The sequence below is a fragment of the Drosophila mauritiana genome, chromosome 2R (genome assembly GCF_004382145.1).
Source record: "Drosophila mauritiana strain mau12 chromosome 2R, ASM438214v1, whole genome shotgun sequence".
Lineage (NCBI taxonomy): Eukaryota > Metazoa > Arthropoda > Insecta > Diptera > Drosophilidae > Drosophila > Drosophila mauritiana.
The window spans coordinates 12,516,668-12,532,394 of NC_046668.1; the positions used below are offsets into that span (position 1 = coordinate 12,516,668).

A 15,727-nucleotide genomic window follows, 5' to 3' on the forward strand; every position below is an offset into this window, starting at 1 on the left:
AGTTGTCGCTTTTGTGGGGGGCGGAAAATGGAGCGGAAAAGCGGGCGGAGCGGGACATGTCGAGGCAACTGGAACTGTGGGCGGAACAGGTTAGCCACCAACTGCAGCAACAACCACATCTGCAAGTCTGCACTTTGTCGCATTTAATTGCGAGCGTGTTGATTGCATTCAACTAGTTAGAGTTGGCGTTTCGGGCGGAGGTGGTGGGAAATGCGGGAAAACTAGTGTAAAATGGAAAACGCTTGCGGGAAATGATAAATCCTAATTGAGGATAAAAGTTGTGGCTGCTCTGGCTGAAAGATGAAAGGCTTTGCAGTCAAAGGTTGTGCCAAAATGAAAGCCTTTACAGGATATGCTGGTGAAAAGAAGGAAGTTGCTTATACCTAAATAAATAACTGATAAACAATAAATAACTATAAAGAATTACATATCTTTATTTAAAACTCGCATATCAGTTGGTTATCCTATTAATATATTTAATTAATTTTTAAACAATATTGTTATCAGTGGTTTGTGTTTCTTTTTTTAAATATGCAGCTCCAATTTTCCCTGGTTCACTGCCCCCGTTTAAACCGCCTCGCTGGAAAGTAAACAAGAAAATGTGTCACGGTCAAAAAACTCCACCGAAATACATAAATTAAGAGCACTAATACGCATATCAATAAAAGTAAATACGAGAAATGAAAACTGCGTTTAAACAGGTGACTCGCTGGTACAAATGGGCCCGTTTACCTTGACCGGCACTCGACTGTCAATCAAGCCCACAAATTTTCAAGCTGTTCAAGTGAAATTATCAACAAAAAATAAAGAAAAAAACCACGAAGGCGAGTGTCGTCGCCAGACTTCTGTTTGTGATAAGCAAAGGTGGCCAAGGCATTGGAATTAATAGTGATAGTGGTATAGAGTGATAAGCCAAAAGTGGCGTTTGCTAAAATTTCGTGCCTTTAACTTGGCACTTTAATTGGAAACGAATTGCAATAATTAAGCATACGCCACGTGGTCGCTTCAAAGTCATTCAACCGAATTTTGGAGACAAGCAAGGCGCCCAGGTGATTCGGTGATTCGCAATTCGATGGCCTTTTTTATTGGCCATTCCAGCTTAGCCAGTCGTGGCGTTAATTGAAACTTTGGCCAGCGAGTTCCGGAGGCAAAAGTTAATTTCGCTTTTAATTGGAAAAGTTACTGGTCCATAATGGGCATTTGAATTACTTTCTGGTCTGCCATGAAATATGTTCTGCGGCATATGGAAGAATGCCTGCCTGATTTACTGACCAGCAAATTCAAACCCATCCAACATATTCACCAATTTTGCAGCGATTTTTCACTTGAGCTAATAGGAAAATTGTGCCCGACCTTTTGGTGGCTGTGGGTGGGGTGCGTGTGAAAATTTGGGGGCCAACTGTCAGGCAAGTAAATCAAAATTTATGTAGCTGCTGTTTTTCCTTTTATGCTAACCCTCGTATATGTGGGTGTTTTTTTTTCGAACAGACAGCTGTCTTGCGGCTGTCAAACTAGCAACTTTTGGTGGCCCCCTCTTTCGTTGGCCATTACCCACATCCCAGTTTTCATATCAACCCGTGGATGTCTGACCTGTCTGTTGTCTGTCCTTTCTATTGTCTTAGCCCTGACAGTTATTTGGCTTGGATACGCCAGCTAATGCCAAACTTTTTCGCCAGACTCTCTCAGGAAACATTGATTGCATAAGGTGCATGTTATCTATTTGGGGGAGGGGGTAGAGCAATTTTATGGTTCCCCTTTTATGAGCGAATCAATCGTTGACAGCGGCAAGCATATTTATTGGGTGGGGTAAACACTAATTGGTTTTGCAGTCAGTGATATAAGAGATAACCGATAAATATAGAAGATAGACAAGGTGTTGATGAGGTTGTTTTATGGTGGAAACATCAAAGGAGAGGCCGTCTTAAAAAGTACGCATTACATCAATTGAGCCGCAAAGTTTCAAATGAACAGTACTCCAATTCCAATTTTAAAAAATAAATTATAGATTTTAAAGTTTGCTAACATATTAGATGTATTTCCCTTCATAATATATAAATGTTGTCTTGATTTCTGGCTCATAACGAATTTCATGTGGCATATTTCTCTTATTATTTTTTTTTTTTTTGGTCTGCTTCACTTGAGCAGTTTTGAGTGCTGTCTCCTTCACTTCTTACCTAACTGTGCTGCTGTCCCGCTCCCACTCTCGCCACCACCCCATTCCAGCCATGCACCTCCTTGAGTTGTAAGCACTTGTGACACTTGCCTCTCAAGCCTTTATGACAGGCGATGAAATTTTATTTGGGCAAAAGTGTGACAAACTGAAAATGACAAAGTGCTCCGCTTCGAACCAGCTGCCACAAGCGAGACTTTAAGCCCGAAAGAGAAGGGGTCAGCACGAACGAACGAATGGGGCTAAAAGGTTAGGGTTTAACCGGGCAGAGGACAGCCATGTAAATTAAGTTTTAAATATGCTACATCGAATGGGCTCTGCTTGGAATTAGTTACAGCATCAGGTCCCTGGAGTCCGTGAACCGAACGGGCGCGACTTTAGTGGGTCAGTGGAGAGCCCCATTGGGTTTGCTCGAATGCGCAACTAAAGGCGACTGGAGTTGCATGTGGCACACACGACACACATAAGTAAGTGTAAGTACACTGAAAAGCTAGTGGGTCAGCCTTAAAGGCTTTTGATTTCATATTACGCACTCCGATTGATTACAGCACAGGTTTGTAATATTCTCTTCTACTACAAATAATCCATACTGAGATTGGATTTGGGATTATTTTGATACCTCGCTTTTCCCTCTGTGCACAAATACCCGTGGATGGAGCACTGCATCGCTTATGCATAATGGCCCATGCATATTTAAATTGCCTTCGCCCGATGCTGCAGTCGTTGGTGCCTTAAAAGCAAATTACTTTTGTCATTGCAATGGCTTGCCGCTCAATCTTGTGGAGATTTGTGATGGGCTTACGGACGAGCGAAGGGTGCCTGGACGAGGTCCTTGCGTAGCCACTTATTGTGCCACACTCAGTTGTTGTGCGCACCGTAAATAATTTGCCTTGGCAACGGCAGCAGCAAACTGCAGCAAAATCGCAAACAGCATCGGCGGCATGCAACAAAGTGCATGCAAAATACACCCGCACAAAACTTAATAATGGCAAACTATTATTCTTCCACCATCCAGCGCTGTGGACAGTGGAATAAATGGGATTTAATCAAAAACGGATTTCAATTTGGGGAAAGCTAATTTTCCAAACGATTAGAATGTTTTGCAGCTCTCTCTGCTCAGGTTTTTATTAACACCAATGTTAGTAGAGCAATTTAAAATGAATTTACTATTAAAAGTAATTTAAGATATCTTAACATTTTTTGGTTACTTCCACTGTTCCTTTGCTAAATCGAAGAATCCGTTTTCCGCGCTGCCTGCTCACGGTGCATTGTTGCATGTGCCGGAAACGGAAATGCGCACATAACTCGGTTAGAAAGCATGCAACAAAATGGCGCCCGGACCACATCAGAACGTAGAAAACGCCGGCGATGGAGAGAAAACTTTAATTAAATAATACCAAATGCAATTTCGCCTGGCTCCTCGTCCTCGGTCGGTTAATAAAGCTGAGGCAGGAAAACATGTCACAGAAGTTCATGGCTGAGAGCATCTCCTGGCTAATTTATTTCGCTATTTTCTGTTCATTCGAACCGTATTCGAATTGGTAGGAAAGACGGCAGAGCGGCAAAAGAAGCCGAGAGAGTAAAGCAAAAGAAGAAAACTTTAACCCCGAAACTTGTTTTCCAGTCACGTTCATTTTCAATCAAGTGGCATCATTATGCTGGCCAAACAAACTGAAGCTGAAATAAAAATCGCAAGCTAAAGGAAAGCGAGGATGGAAACGTGGAATAGCCACCACAATTGGCTAATACAATGGCTAAATTAGCCCTAACTTGAGTTTGGGCGTAACTCTGTGTGGCCACTACCTTAACCCTTTGCTGCCCCAACTGTCAGTCAAGTCCGGCAATCAGTCCTTTGTCTAGGCCCACGGACCGGCAACAAATTACCATCGGAATCATCTGAAACCGAGGCACCCAAAAACCACAGAACCCACTTATGTATGTACCTAGGTGGCCAGCCATCGACTTCCTGTTCAGAACCAGAAAACAGAAACAGAAATTGATACAGAATCAGATAAATCTGCAGGGAATCGAGAAGAATAGCAAATAAAGCATTGACATTTTGGCTTTTATTTGAGCTTTTGGCAAAAGTTCGAATGAAACCGAGAAGTCACATAAAAAAGTAATATAAAAAGATTTGAAAGCCTAACAAATTAATGCAATAATCTAATTCAATTGACGTGACTTTAGCAGGTGTTCATTTCCCACTACCCACCAACTAAAATCACAACTAAAACGCCCATCGGCTTTTTTTTTAACAAATTGTAAATCCAATAGCAAATTAACCAAACTTACAGATCGATTAATTAAATCGCCGCATTTCACAATTTGCTGAAAATCCTGCAGAGAGTCGTAGAAATCCATGAGTTGAGTATTACGACTATTTTGCTAATTTCAGCAGCTCGAGTTACGTCAGCGAGCCATTAAGTCAAAAGTTGTATATGTGCAATCAATGAAAATAAATTAAAATCCGGCGGTTGTAGGAAAAATCACACCGACACACCGATTAAAGAGAAAAACAGAACAAAACTTTATGCAAATCACCACCAGAGAAACCGATTCGACCGGTTTTCGAATGCAGTGCAAAATCTCAAAGCCAAAACAACAAATGACAACCGACAAGTCTACAGATGGACACAGATGGAAACACGGCCATAAAAAAAGGTAACGACTCCAAGATATAAGATATATACGTTTCAATGGGTAACAAATTATGGGTTTTGCGTTTAGCTGTAAGTAACACGAGTCGTCTAACTTACCCCTCTCTCTCTGCGGCCCACACGTTGCTTAGAACCCAGTGCTGCTCAAACTGTAGGGCCAGACATGTGTTGGCTGTGTCTGCAATTAAATAATTAAAACAAACTGGTTACTAGTGAGTAATATTTATTTATAATCTCAGCAAAAGCGCCATAAAATTCTCTCTTCTAACCAGGTTTTATTTTTAGTGAATCTCTTGTTACTGGGCAGCTTAATCTTGATTATTTTCCCCAACTCAACCTCCACTTATACTCTACTTGATTAATTCATATTTAACGTGCATATACTTTTTCTGTCAATTCCCCCAATAAGTGCAATTTATACATCCAGCAGCAGCAGCAGCCTCTCAGGCAGGAATGCTCCATCGTTTGCAGCTCCTTCGTGCCCGCAGAGCCATCAATCATACGCCATGTGAGCAGCAGACGCACACAATCAAATCAATATCAGAGTAGGTGGGGTGGGGAAAGTGATGGGGTAGTGGGCGTGCAACGCCCACATCACAGAGCATAAAAATTGCATTTGCCAATTTCAGGCGCAGACCAAGACAGCCAATACAAGCCACCTACCTCGGCTTTAGACTGCCCAACTATATGACTTGCCCGCCAGCCATTAACCATTAACCAAAAGTCACTTGCTGCGCTCTTGTATATCAATTGCGAATTTAAAATGTATTATCGAGTTTGGCAGCCACTGCGAAACGTATGAATCAGGATAGCAAAATCTACAATTTCATAGTTTGTTAGCCATAACAAATTCCCCTAATTTCGTTGGAAACGCTGGCATGTCTTTGAATAAACAAATCAAATCCAGCAACTCGAAACGTGTACTAAGTTATATAAACAATTGGCTTTCCAAGAATTTTAAAGTGATTTTTATCGCCGAGTATCGCCAAACTGGTGGCACAACTTATGGCAGACACTGTCGTCTGTAATTATTGTTTGTTATTTTGCTATTTGTTGCTGCTGCTGTCTGACAACAACAAGTTTATTAAAAGATCTCACATCGATTTAGCGGCCTACTTCTAATAACTCAATTTTTGGACTCGGCTCGAATGCCGCCGCCATTTGAATTTATTGACACATTTCATTTCAACCAGAATCGTTTGGCGGGAGAATGAGCTTGGCCAGTAATTAAGCCCGATGACGAACCCAAAAATGTCTCGAAACGATTTTGTAATGTTTGCGTTAGCTGCTTGCTGCCTTTCATGGACCGAAAATCTGGCCCGCTGACTGGCCGAAAGCCAAAGCCGTTTGGCTGAGAAAAGCCACCATAACTGGTCGGAGCAAATGATTTTTAATAACTTTGACACTCATTAAACTCAAATTACATGCATTTGATTACGCAGCCACTTGGGAGTTGGCAGTCGAGAGTTGGCAGTGGAAGCCTTTTGCATTTGGGGGTTTTCTAAAACCTAAGCCGCTTAGATTTCATCAGCATCGTAGTCATCAAAAACCATATGACAGCACAGTTGTAGGCTTATGCTGCGGATGATGCAAAGCCTTATAAATGGTTATTCAAACTGTGTTTACTCAAATAGCAGGCACTAAAACTTCAATGAACTAGCAATTATAAATCACTATAATCTACTATCGCAGTGAAGTAGTGTAAGAAAAACTTGTAGTCTTAAAAATTTTCCTCAATATGCTGCGTGCTAAAGAAAATACTCGGAACTGCAACGTTTATCTAGAACCGTAATTAACCACTGTTAAATTAAAGCAAACCCAAGGAACCCTAATCAAAGTGCGGATTTAATGAACCATTAATTAGCCCAGAGCTCAATGAACCGATTGCACAAAGAATTCAATCCTATGAGAGCAGGCAATAAAAAGCTCATTAAATCAAAAGGAAAATCCCAACTCCCATGAATTTAAAAAAAAAGGGGGGAAGCAGAAGATTTGATGGATTAGGAGGACGCTTGCAAATTAATTACACACTTTGTCTTTGCACTCTGACAGGTAATTTCCGAGCCCTTGAAGTAACCCTGAACTTGACATCTATGAACTGTCGCCCTTTTCCCCTCCGCCAAAGCCAAGTGTTAACTTATATTTAATTGCCACCGGTCTTGGCCAAGTCTCGTTCTGAGCCAGCAATCGTAAAAAAGCTAGTTTACGACTCGCGAACTATGCACTTCCCCCTCTCGATGGAACGTGCTAGCAAAGTAAGTTCCATCTGCACACAGTGCTCACTGTACCTGGGACTTTTGGCCAAAAGGGGGGGGTAGCTTACCACGAAAATCACTTTGTTTGGGTTTTTCTACTGACTCACACTAAACCGTGCAATTGGATGCGCTGCGAGACCAGACGAGATCTGCTAAGTGGCACGAATGTGTTGCACAGAAAGTGTAGAGCAGCAGAATGTGCTAATGGAAACTCCGGAAGGCGGCTGCATATTTATTAGGTTTTATTCTGCAATAAAAACAACTTAGAAATTCATTTTTCCACAGTTGGAATGTAATGTAATGTTGGAAGTAACCAGACTGCATGCTGCATTCAACCATAAAATCAATCCTTTCATTTAGCTTCAATTTGAAACCAACTAAAATTCCCACAAAAATTACAAACCAATAAAAGAAATTGCACACGAGTTTGAATACTCAAAATGTGCCTTTTAGCCCCTCTAAAGATATGAAATGCACGAAAAAACCATCCAATTAAATTCAATCGACACTTGCCACAAAACACTGAGAAAATGCAACCAAAGTCAAGAAACAAAAGCGCGGAAAAGCGGGGGAAAAGCGAGGAAAAGACGACACCGTTAGCCGACTGACATGCAAAGTGCAGCTGCCTTCCGTGCAGGAAAAACGCTGGCGGAAAATTCGCCAAATGGGTGGTGGTGGTGTTGCATTGCACATGTGACACGAACGGAGGGCAAAAGAAAAGCCAGAAGCAGAGATTGATTCTGACCGCGTCACGTGGGAAATTTTCAAGTTCAAAGCAATTTTCCAAGGAAGCACAGAAGGCAACTGTAAAAGGCACAATACTCGAGAGCAGAGGTAAAAATAAAAAAAAAATAAAAAACTTAGCAGCAACAAAGCGTGCACTCACGTGAGACTTGATAATAATCGGATTTGGGAAATCGTGAGGCGGGACGACAACGTGAAAAAGAGGGAAAACTGAAAACAGCGGGCCACCAGGAAAACGCTGTAAATACAAATACAACACACCGAAGAGCCACTCGTATCGATTACAGAAAAGCGGGCGAATAAACAAAAAAAAAATAAGAAAAACAGGTTGAGGGTCTCCTGAGAAATGCCAGCTAACCATCCATCCATCCCAGGTGAGTTTTGCCTGACTCCCCCTGCCGAATTCCGCCTTGCAGCTCCTAATGGATGGCCTTCGTTTCGAACGGTTAGAATTAATTGACGTTAATAATGTTCGGATATCAAGATTTATGCACATCAAACGGCTTCTGTGCGGCTAGAATTCTCTGTTAACCGGTTCAAGCGGTTCTTTTCATTGAGCATTATTCTTAGAAGTTACAAAAATAGTTAACAATTTGTCCGAGAGGTGATATATTCACATTTTAAGATTTAGAATACCATGTTTATGACCCTGAGCTGCCCGCTAATGATGATTTCCGTCCATTATCTTGGCGGAATAACTGCACACACATTACTGCGAATATTAGATGGTGTGGTTGTCTTGGAATAAACCTCAATTTACCTGCAATTTGCTCAATGACAACCGATAAATATTCAATTTAATGAAATTGCATTTACATGCGCAATCACAAATCCACTTGAACCACTTTCGCCCACTCTTCTTTCAAATTGCAAAACTGCACCCACCTGCCGTTCATTTTTCTATTTTTTTTTACCTTCTGACCGAGAAAGCCATTAACTTGGCCAACCATAATTTTTTAATTTAAAAAACTTTTGCCAGTGAATGCCAAGTGAGTGGGTGAGCGGTTCAGTTGATTTAAATAACGCAAAGCTCGTCGCTTGATTTGCATATTAAATTCAGTTCAGCTTTATGATGCCAAAGTTTATGTGCCAAAATCCCTACACCTGCTAAGACAAATTTAACTGAAATTGCAAGTGTGCCAACTTCTTGTTCTTGGGGTTTCCATGGGGCTTTTCAAGCCAGCTACTTGGATTTCCCATTTTGTGGCTAAGATGTCTTAGCTTTGATTCACATAGACTGCACAGCAAGAAAATATAACTATTACCATTAATTTTAGGTATTACGACTTCTCCTTCAAGCAAGCCCATTTGCAACCAATAAACAATTCTATATACATTTTGTTGGTTATTAAAATGCACATTTAAAGATTTCTTTCTCTGCACCGCAATTTCAGCTCCATTTGCTGTTATATCCCTCCACACTGATCCCCCTTTTCGCCTTCGGCTCTTTGTAGCTCCTCTGGCCAAACTCCTGCGGGCTTGTGCTCCCTTTTAGCTACTCCAAGTTTCACATCCTTATGCATTTTTAAACAATCGCTAACCCAAATAAAGTTTCTTGCTTTCTGCTTTCAGCCTAGTCAAACAAAAAGCAAAGCACACCAGCAGGCGTTTTGGCCAAAAGAATGGTGTTTGCTAGTGGCGCTGGCTGGCTAGAAAGTGAAATAAGTGTAAGTATCTGCTTTTTAGGGCGAACCGAAACTTATATATGGCAAAGCATATAGTGGCAGTAAATTTATTATCTCCATCTGTAAACGTCTATCAGCACTATCTGCTCCGCCTTGTTCTTGCCGATTTCTGATTGAATGTTGTTTGAACATTCCTCCGCCGGCTGGTGAATGACATGGAGTTAACTTCCCAGTGGCAACTTCTGTTTTTTTGCACCCGTGTTGCGAGTCCGTGTTCTAACACAAACGAAAATGAAGCCCGCAAGTCACTCGTACCAACTCATCTTCGTTACAAGAACTTATGCTTGTTGATGCTCTACAAAGGGGTATAGGTGGCAAACAGCCTAGCTTTCCTAAAACTGTTTTCGTATAATTAAAATCAGAAAATTAAAGTTAAGTGACTATAAAAGTTAAAGATAGATATTCAATCGGACAAAAGAAAAGATTTATGCGATAGGAAACTGCTCTTTTCGAGCTATAATTATTATAATAAATAGTATCTATAAACTATTTAATAATCGTAATAATAGTTTGTGGCTAACTATTAAATGCAGAGTATACCTCTGACGTGACTGATAAACACGGGACAACATCGTAGCCGAACAGTTGCTGTTCTAGTTTGTATCTAACCACTTGTATCTTGTACTCCAACTTTCGCAAACAAACGAAGGCGCACACTCACAGATACTCACACACACACTGAGAAACTGCTCTCACACATGTGAGATGACTGCAATTTCCATTGGCAATTGTGCTGGCATCTAAGCTTCTTGCTGCCCCATGTGAAACTTGGCCATTAATTTGAACGCCGTTTTGAGCCAGCCAAGGATGGATGCGGACGTGGATGTGGATGTGGCAGTTGGCGAACTGCAACCATTCTACCATTTTGCGACTATATGGAGAATGCGGTGGCACGGCATTAGATATTCTTCTCATATTTTGCATGCTACTACTCTGCAAGTGCAACTGCAACTGCAACTGCAACTCGGCTCATGAGTCGCTGGCATTTCCTTTTGTCTTCTGCAATTATGCATTATCTTGGATCGTTGACGTTGTCGCTGTTCCCCTTCTTGCGCTTCAAGCTTCGAGTTTTGCATTTAATTACTACTGCACATTTCTCAAATTTCTCCCCGTCGGTTCTCAGGTGTCGTCTCTGCAGCACGGCATTATCATTATCATCCGTATCTACTATCTGCTATCTGCATCTCACCGACAGTTGTATGTATCTGCATCGTGCAGCGCCAACATTATGCTCATTATGCATTTCACTTTGCGGGCGAGGATGCATCTGCTGCCACGTCCCTCGTTTCATATACCCTTCTCGCTGGGAATTGTGCTGGGAAAGTTCTCTGAGGAACTGGCGAAGCCCCCCGTGAAGTCATTTGCTTATTAATGCAATTAAGATTTTATGTTCCCCCATCATGGCTAAATAAATTGTGAAATTTCGCCAATAAAAGTAGAAAGGAACGTCAGACAAAACTGTGAGAACCAGAACTGATTGGTAAATAAAATGCTGACATATTTATCGGTTCAAGCCCGTAAATAAATTATTATATAACTATTTGCAGCAAATAATATAGAAGTTGTTTAGTGTGCAACAACTTCCCAATTAAAACTTCAACCAATTAATATGTACTATGTTTGATGGAGTTTATGCTTCACTTTTAATGATGGTTAGTAATAAAATGGTGTACAATATATGATACCCAGTAATTCCTGTACCAATAAAGGACCACCAATCACTGGCAAGCGTGGCTAATTAATTTATGCACCCTCAACTGGATGAGCTGCAGCTGCAGTTTGCCACGGGAAAAGCGCCTCTGATTGACTGTTGCCAGTTTTCCAGCTGATTGCTGGACAAGCAAACGATGCAACTAACTGATTCTGCGATCACATGGACCACATGTAACCACTTCTAATTATGCACATTCGCTGGTGGCACTGTGCCCGCCCGGAGTACAACAGAAAAACAAAAAAGAGATCTCGAGATGAAGTGGAAAAGCAAAGACAACGCCATCGGAGCTGTGTGCCCGCTGCAGGTGCAATGGAAATTGGTGCAGCGTTGCGGTAAAAGGCAATAAAAAGTGGCAGGTCGGAGGAAAAGCCATGCAAAGCATCTGGCCGCCTCTCTTTGTGCCTTAATTAATTTTGATTGCAGCACACACACATAAGAACACACACTCACGACGTGGGGCAGACGCTTTCCACGGCGGAAATGTTCATCACACGCGTGTGGCAACAAGAAAAACCAACCAAACGGAGTTGCAGAGCAAAATGTAGGGAATTGCTAAGCGCTCTTGGTCGGGCTAATTAATTGAATTGCCTGGCTGGTACGTCATTACAGTCCATTTAGCATTGTTGCCCATGCAAATTGGCCAGTGAAGTGAAGATTCTCGATCTCACAGCCAGCCAGCGTCTCCAGCTGATGAGATTATTAACTTGGCCGGTAGAATCCGGCATTCGATTTGATGGGCTCAGGTAATTGGTAGTCAAGTGTGCTCACGACTTGCCAGCAAAATCGTCTGCATGCACTCGTCGATTTTTCCCATTTTCCTTGTTAAGCAGCAAGCCATTTTGCTCCCTCTCGCCACGAAAATCTGTCAGCCGCCGTTGGGCTTATTTATGGCCATAAAACGCAATTGAAATGATGCCGCCGTCACTTGGCCTCAAGTTGCCTTCGGGCCACAAACATTTCGTTGACAACGCCCGATGACAGGCCCAAAAGCGGGGGAAAAAGGAGTGGGTGGTGAACTAACCAACCCGCGAGTTGTCTACGCATAATTCATGTTTGCGTCCAGCAACTGCTCCATGTGGCACAGTGGGTGTCCTGTCCTAATGAGGAGCACAAAACAGCCGACTGGTAAATTGAGAGAAACTTAATAGTTCCAAAGTTTTAGTTGTGCGGGCTATTTAAAGACGTTGAATAGTTGCAACACTAAATAATATTATTTTTTAAACCAATGCTTTAAAGGTTAAAGCTCATTTTGAAATAGTTCTTGTTAAAACCATGCAGAGTTATTTTTCGCAATAAACTTCCAAAAAGTATAAAAATCGAGCGCCAAAATGGGCGTGCATATTGGAATTCCACATATTTTTATACACAAAGAAGTAATCACTTTGCCACGACGGTAGTTAAACTGTACTTATTTCGAAATCTTTCAAAGGTTTTATTAATAGTCAAAAAAGAAAACTCATACTCATAATGATCACACAATAACTTATTAAATTAGTCAGTATTTAAAGTCGGGAAGTAATAAAACGGAAACTCAAAAGATGCAAAGGCCGTGAAAAATGCCCTTAGGTCATATTAAATATCCATATATAAACCGCAAAACTGGCGGTAGCATAAAAAGCGCAATAAAATAGTTTAAGTTGATTTGGCTTTTCGGCTGGACTGGTCAATATAATCCCACTGTAACTCAAGAGTTATTTGCTGCATTACCTCATCTCTCCGTGAATGTTTTTCGGCTGTGGTCGTCGATTTCGGCGTCAAAAGCATACAAAATTTATGGCCAAATCAACACCAGCAACACGAACGGCAAACACCGAAAGCATCCATTTGGATATTATTTAACCACTCTCGGCGGAAAATGGGGGTGGGGCCACCTTCTGGTGACCCCATTCCCTCGCACAGCTCATCTTGGGTCAGAGTCAGACTTGGCTTATAATTTAATTAGCTCTGCCTTCACCAAATCTTATCTGGGCAGAAATCCTCATTCCCATCCTCATCCTCATCCTACCATACTACCATCCACAATCCACTTGCATAATCCAAAAGGAATGAAAGTTCAAAAGCGAACTGCCGGTCACAGCAGGTGGGTGAGTGGGGATAGTTCGGTGCTCTAGGGTTAATTGTCTGCCATCTGTAGTCACGAAGCCAAATTTGACTATTCATTACCCACTTAAAGAAGAGATGCGATTTATTAACGGGGGGAACAGTCAGTCAGAGCCTTTCTAACAGGAAATCCGCACGATCGGGGTCACCACCGCCCGGTGACCCACTAAATTACTATGAATGACAACATTTCACGGCAGCTATTTCGCACCCCACCCCGCCGTCAAATGTTTATGCAAATATCTGCGAAATAAGCTGACGACTTGAAACACTCAAAATGCAAAATAAACAAAATACGAATTCAAAAAAAAAAAAAAAAAAAAAAGGGGGCCAGTCGAAATCACTTCGAACGTGTTTGGGTCGTGATTTCTTCGAGCCAAGCCAACAAAAGCCCAGCGAGACGACGACCTTGTCAAATTAGTGCCAAAAATGCCGGCGACAAAAGAGATCGCATCGTTTTCGACTCAAAATTCATAAATCAGTGCAGCGTGAATAGGGCTGGGAGTTAACTAAGCGATCGTTGAACGCTCCGAGTCAAAAAAAACAAAAAAAATTAAGTAGCTGCTCGGTTGACATCAGCAAAACTGTGCTCACTTTCAGCTTTTGTCAATAGTTTTACTTTTATTTGCACTCAATTGAAAACTGGTTCAAAGCGGTTTCCACATTTTAGGCTTTTAGTGCAAATGGAAGCTGGGAAATAAGTCATTTTGTTTAATGGCCAATAGAACTGAAAGCGTATCGGGCTCATTATAATTCTCAGCAGGTTCTATTGTTTGCAAATCATCATCATTTAGCTGTGGACTAATAAAATCGATTGAAACTATGTCTAAAACGGGCTAAGATAAAATCGATAAACATAAATCACAGTTTAGATAGTTTAGATAAGTGTTCGATTTAAACGGGTTATGGCAAATGATGGATAATAAATCAAGGTTCGAAACTTAAATTCGATATAAAATGTGGAGTTAATTAAACAATATAACCAGCAAATTAAATTGCATTAGAGCTGATTACAATTTCTCCAATAAATAAATATAACTGATTTATGCAAGCAATACCAATTTATTTAAATGCAATGTGTGTGCATAAATATAAATAAAAAAAACAATAAAAGTTAGGCTTCAAACACATTTAAAAAGCTCTTAAAAACATATAAATGATAAGTTTTACAATAAGTAATTAAATTTGTGGTGTTCGTTTTTAAGGTAAATAAAAGTTTTCATTTATTCCTGATATTTTTATATTTACTTACATTTTTGAGTGCTCTTGTTTGCTTCTCCTATCATTTCTGGTAAATAATTATCACCCTTTTCAAAAAAAAAAAAAAGGAAATTGTAGATGCTTCTATCTTTTATGTAAATCTTTTCCCCATCATCACCGGTATTTACTCAATTCTCGGCTAATGCATTCTTCGACATGCCCCAAAAGCCTCAATACACTACCATTCCACAATGTTTGCCCAATTCGAGTTGGCCCACCTCTTAGCCAAGCGTCCGCGTTTAATTTAGCCAGTTAACGCAGGGCACAAGCCAAATTTTGGTCACTTTTCAAAGCCATTAGACCTTGTTGAGTGGCTGCTTTTCGGTGGGATCTGTTGGCCGGAATCAGCCAAGCAGAAACTGTACAAATTCGTCTTCATTGTTTCGGGCCCCAAAGATTGTTTCCCAAGCTGGAGGTGGGGGAAATGCTAATTCTTGGCTCAAATCAAAGGGTCTGCAGATGGGTTCTTTTCCAGCGTTTACCCGACAACTTAACACGCTCGTGTCACCTTTCACACTGACTGCTAATTGAAGGATGACGAGCTGGACTCGACACGTGTTTGACCCCCGAGAATGACCCCTGGAAAAGCCAACATAATTATGTCATTACAACGAAAGATGATGATGTGGATAAAAGACAAGTGAGATGGCATTAACTGGAGCAATACATAATTGCTGGCATTATCAGTGAAAGTTGGCAATCGGACTTAATAGTTCTCTGTCCATTCTGTTTGATGGCCCAAATGAAAAGGTTGAAAATTGTTGCATGTCAGCCGAGTATTAGGAACAGGAAATGTGCGTGTAAGTTTCGTTGGCCTGCGAAAGTGTCGGGCCAAGTAAAAGTAACACACACAATAGCCAGCAAAGTTCATTCACTTGGGCAGTCATAACTATTTATATAGCATACCTTCTCTCCTTATCCTAACAATATGCGTTCTCATGTTTCGCGGAAACCAAAACCCAGAACCCAACGAAAAATTTGCAAACAAAGGAGCAGATTTCTGTTGTCTTTGGCTTAAATTAATGAGCCTTATTCCAAGTCGAGGCGATTATGAGCCATCATCCGAGCTGCGAGTTGGCTTACTTCGCTAAATATGCCATGAAATCGATGAGAAATTACCATTTAATTACCTGCAAAGAGAA

The 15,727-nt window shown here is 41.1% G+C and overlaps 1 protein-coding gene across 3 annotated transcripts in view; it reads right to left on the reverse strand.

Annotated features, from left to right (window-relative positions):
- LOC117138043 overlaps positions 1 to 15,727 on the reverse strand; it is a 62,602-nt gene that overhangs the window by 31,156 nt on the left and 15,719 nt on the right. For 2 of the 3 annotated variants that reach the window (XM_033299858.1, XM_033299856.1), the window contains exon 2: positions 4,927 to 5,005. The exons of the other annotated variant lie outside the window; for it this stretch is intronic. The gene's annotated coding sequence lies outside the window, so the exon portion shown is untranslated. The remainder of the gene's footprint in view (positions 1 to 4,926; positions 5,006 to 15,727) is intronic. 3 annotated transcript variants of the gene reach the window in all.